At 37.7% G+C, this 5,635-nt stretch overlaps 1 protein-coding gene across 1 annotated transcript in view; it reads left to right on the forward strand.

Annotated features, from left to right (window-relative positions):
- Positions 1 to 5,635, forward strand: part of mast2 (microtubule associated serine/threonine kinase 2) — a 168,201-nt gene that overhangs the window by 131,578 nt on the left and 30,988 nt on the right.

Below are 5,635 nucleotides of genomic sequence, written 5' to 3' on the forward strand. Positions count from 1 at the left end.
TGCAATGCGGGCTGAATGATGACATCATCAATTAGGCGGTGTTAGGTTGTTTTTGGGGTAGGGGGAGGGGGGGGGAGGTGGTTTAGCAGCAGGTGGAGCAGACCTACAAAGTGTAGTAGAGGCTGGAGGACGTGAGCAGGTGGACAGAGGTGTGAAAACAGCCTCCACGTCTGCATCTTTCATGGGAATAGTTCCTAGTTTTGGGTTTTTGGGTTTTTCGGCGGAAGCATGTCTGGCGTCTCGTGGCAGAGGAGGCTGGAGGAGGAGGAGGTGCTGGAGGAGGTGCTGAGGAGGAGCAAGTGGAAGGTGTTTGCTCACAGCTGGGAGGAGGAGGAGGAAGAGGAAGAGGAGGAGGCAGACTTTACAGTTGAGTGGATTTCGGTTTGATGGGGTCAAGTTTTATCGGAACGACGACAAAGACGAGGAGTCTTCGTAGCTTCTCTGTAGTTTTACTACTTCTTCTGCATCTTTTAATGCTGTTGAGTAAATACTGAGAGTCAATCAACTCAATTTAACATTTAAATCACTTTTAGCTCCGCTTTGGTCCTGCTTTATTGGGTTTAATCCGGAGCATCTGGAGCGGTTTGTTCACCTTTCTTTGTTTTTAGTGGATTATAACTTCCTGTCACACGCAGGCAACATAGATTAGATAATACTTTAGATTAGATATACTTTAGATTAGATATACTTGAGATTAGATAATACTTTAGATTAGATAATACTTTAGATTAGATAATACTTTAGATTAGATATACTTTACATTAGATAATACTTTAGATTAGATAATACTTTAGATTAGATGATACTTTAGATTAGATATACTTTAGATTAGATATACTTTAGATTAGAGAATAATTTAGATTAGATATACTTTAGATTAGATATACTTTAGATTAGAGAATACTTTAGATTAGATATACTTTAGATTAGATGATACTTTAGATTAGATATACTTTAGATTAGATATACTTTAGATTAGATGATACTTTACATTAGATATACTTTAGATTAGATATACTTTAGATTAGATGATACTTTACATTAGATATACTTTAGATTAGAGAATACTTTAGATTAGATATACTTTAGATTAGATGATACTTTAGATTAGATATACTTTAGATTAGATAATACTTTAGATTAGATATACTTTAGATTAGATGATACTTTACATTAGATATACTTTAGATTAGATAATACTTTAGATTAGATATACTTTAGATTAGATAATACTTTAGATTAGATATACTTTTGATTAGATGATACTTTACATTAGATATACTTTAGATTAGATAATACTTTGGATTAGATATACTTTATTCATCCCACAGCGGGGGAAATTCCCTTATTACTGCATAATTTTCTACAATAAAAGCAAAAAACTAACAAGTAAACACACGAGAAAAACAGGCAAACAACAGCCAATGAGCAGAAGGTAGACTCAAAGTAAAGTGGCGTAAAATAAAGGTTTTGTAAAGTAAAGTGTGGTTGCCAAAGTACAAGTAAGTCAGTAAGTGACGGTAAAATTAAATTGAATATTAAATTAAAGTCATAAAGCAAAAGTAGTATATTTACCTATGACCATACTGAAAAAGTAAGTATAGTGGTGATATATGCACAAATTCCTTGGTGCTGTTGTTTAATTATAATTCCCAAAACAGCTTTTTCGTGCTTGTTTTGAAAGACGTGTTACCGCCTTTGATTAAAATCCAAAAAGATAATTGAGCGTGTTCCAGCGGTCGATGACAAACATATTAAATATTAAATCTTCTCGTCATCAATCAGCTGCTGTGGGTGTTTTCATCTGCAGCTTGTTAATAATTAGTAATTAATAATTCAGACTTTCAGATGAGTCGTGAAGTCATTTTTATTGTTGGTATGACAGCGGGATGTGTTGTCTTCTGATGAAGTATTTTGGATCAGTTAATAATGAAGAATATACTTTAGGCTTGTACTTTGCTTTTGTTATATACACATTTATGTTTTATTTACTGCCTTTTCGATGCTTCCTCGTTGGGACATTTAGGATTAATTAATGGTGCCTTCACTGATTGGCTGAGAGACAACTTTGAGGACAGTTGGACACCCAGATGTTTTAGTTGTGAGCTCAGTCCTTGTGGATCTGGACTGGGATCTGAACCTGGTCTTAAATGCTGGATGTGGTCAGGTTAAAGGGTCAGTTTACCCAAATCACAAACAAATCACTTTCCACTCGTGATATCGGACCATTAAGTCACTTTTGGTTTCATGCTGGGCGATAATATGGATATCTAAGCTTTCCCTCCCAGGGATATAATATATAATAATATAATTATATATATATATAATATAATATATTATTTTATAAGGCTTATGTGCACCACCTAACTAAATGACAAGGTCTGTCACGATAACAAATTTTGCTGGACGATAATTTGTCTCAGAAAATATTGCGATAAACGATAATATTGTTTTTTTTCATTTAAATTCCTTCTCAAAGGTCATAAACTTTTATTTGTTATTACTAAAGAATAATTAACCCAAGAAGGCATTTTAAATACACACAATAAATGAACAAAACAACCAAAAATAATAAATAATTTTATTTACTATCTTAGTCTCTGTTAACAAAAAAAAACTCTAAAATAAAAAACAATGAATAAATAAAAAATAAGAAGAAGAAATAATAATGAGCTTCATCATTTTTAAATGGAAATGATTGCATCCGGGAAGATTTCCATTTAAAAACGATTGATTTATTAATCATGTGATTAATTGATTTATTGCAGATTCGTAGCTAAACTCAGATCTAATGATTGCAGTTTGATCTCTTAAGCTCTCTGAGAGTTATGTATTTACTATCTGTTCTAGCTTTTGAGACAAAGATATGATGATAGTAGTGCTCTAAAAGGATGTAAATATTTATATTTAAGAAAATCTCATTTACTGAGTGAGCTCCCCTAAACCCGTCCCCCAAATATGTACACCGTAGTCTTTGCCAAACACTGGATATATTAAAAACTATCATTTATTAGAGTTTATGTAACTCTGTACTGAATCCTGACATTGATATATGTGATGTGCTGAGTCAGGGCTGTAGCCAAGACCACCTTAGTCAAGTCCAAGACCAGGACTAGTCGAGTCCAAGACCAGACCGAGTCCAAAGAGGTTAGAGTCCGAGTAAAGACGGAGTCCAAGACAGGAAAGAAGGTCTTATGCATGACAGTATCATGACAATCATTTTGGGTTTCACTTTCCCTCCAATATTATTATTATCAACATAATAAAGACACCTGGACTCGGTCCAGACCGAAAGCCACATTGGGCAAGACCAGTGGCCGAGACCGAGACAAGTCCAAGACCATATTAAAACAGACTTGAGTCCAGACTCGAGTCCAAGACCGGACTCAGCTACCACAGCCCTATGCTGAGCTTTCTGAAACCTCAGTTCAACAGCCATTCATAGAAAATAGGTCACATTGATTTTTAAAGGAACATTTTGGGTAAAATGTGTCGACTAATGTAAATAATCTCTCAAATAATCTTACAGTAAATATCTTCCCGTACAGCCAATCCTGGCTTCATTTTTTGTCTTTCTAGACACACAGCAGTGATTTGGGCGACTTTACCCTTTATCTGTACTCTCTCTGTTTGAACAATTGCAACGAATACCTATTATATTATTATTATGATAATCAATTAGTCCGTTTGAGTCGTTTTTTACGAGAGAAAACACGTCAACGGTTTTCTGATTCCAGCTTCTAAAATGTGAATATCTTCTGGTGTCTTCTGTCCTCTGGGACAGACAGCTGGATATCTTTGAGTTGGGGACAAAACAAAGACACTTGAGGACGTCCTCTTGGGCTTTTTGGGAAACAATGATTTTTTTTTTTTTAACCATTTTCTGACATTTTATAGACCAAACAACTAAGGAATCGAAGTAATAATCAACAGAGTATTACTTAATAAAATCCTCCGTCTTCTGTTAGAATGTTATCAGTCCACTCCTTCTGGTCCTGACTTGTCTCGAGTCCTTTGTCCTCCATGTGTGTCCCTTCCTTTATTCATCCATCCATCCGTTCCTTCCCTCTTGGGGTTGTGACCCCATTACCGAGCTCGCAGGAGGCCGACCCACCTCGCCTCCTTCAGTCCTTTCATCTTTTATCTCTCCTCCACCTTTACCCTTATCTCCTTCGCCCTCCTCTCTCTCTCTCTCCCTCATCCGTCTTCGCCACGGGGGGGGGGGCTCTTAGAGACCTGCCCGGCCGTCACCATGGCAACCTGCATCCAGGCCGTGCTCTGCTGGAATCCCTGGGAGGACCCTGTTAGACCCCCGCAGGTCACCCGAGGGCAGAGTGCTAACTCAGCTCATTCCTCTGGACCTGGAGCCTGGTGCAGTCAGGGCTCCCGTACAGATGCTCACATCTGGCTCTAATTGGCTCTCAGCTGGACCCGGGTGGAAACACCACCTGCTTGGAGAAAGTGATGGGGCACCACCCACGGTGACGTCACCCCCGTCCCATCCTGGTCTAAGGGAGGCACGGGATGCTTGATAGACTTAGACTCAGACTTAGACTGAGACTCAGACTTAGACTGAGACTCAGACTTAGACTCAGACTTAGACTGAGACTTAGACTGAGACTCAGACTGAGACTCAGACTGAGACTCAGACTCAGACTGAGACTAAGACTTAGACTCAGACTGAGACTCAGACTTAGACTCAGACTGAGACTGAGACTCAGACTCAGACTCAGACTGAGACTGAGACTCAGACTCAGACTCAGACTGAGACTTTGACTTAGACTTTGACCAGCGAGGAAATTGAAAGTTCCAGCAGCAGTTTTAGCAAGGAAAAAATACATAAAAAATAGCTAAAAAAGACATTATAAAGACAACAAAATAACAATAATAAAAATAGTAATAACAACAATAAGAACATTCGTCAAGTAGACAAAGAAAAGACCATCAATTATTATTAATTATTATGAATCTCCTGGAATGTGGCGTGTATTTAACCAGGAGTAAAAACCTATGAAGATTGCATTTATTTTGAAGTGTTTCTTAAAGTATCTCAGAGGAAATATGACTCAAACATATGAAAATGTTCAAAAAGCCGGAAACAATGATAAATAAACTGAAATATATCGAATCTGAAATTAAGTTACTTGCATTTAAAGTTGGCTATTGAAGTCTCTGCTTCATTAACACACTTCCTTTTCTCTAAATGATGCGAGGGAAGCTTTTTCCCAACAACACTTCATGTATATACGTTGAATTTTAATATTTTCCGTGTATCCCGTCAGAATATGTTTGTGACCAACTAAAATCCACAGATCATCCGATCATTATTAAACATCATATAGACATGCATACAAGCTGCTAAAGCACATCTTCTGCACTGTGGACACACCAGGGAAGCCCTTCCACATTAGAGTGCAGAGTTAATATGGTCAGTCTGTGTTACACACACACACACACACACACACACACACACACACACACTCTCTCTGACTGGTTTATTAGGCGCTGCACAGTGGGAGACGTCCCTTTCTGTCCATTACTCAATGATCACTGGCCTGTACAGTCACCTCTAGCGCACACACACACACACAGCACACACACACACACACAAACACACACACAGCACACACACACA

This window comes from Etheostoma cragini, chromosome 9 (genome assembly GCF_013103735.1).
Source record: "Etheostoma cragini isolate CJK2018 chromosome 9, CSU_Ecrag_1.0, whole genome shotgun sequence".
In the NCBI taxonomy this organism is placed as follows: domain Eukaryota; kingdom Metazoa; phylum Chordata; class Actinopteri; order Perciformes; family Percidae; genus Etheostoma; species Etheostoma cragini.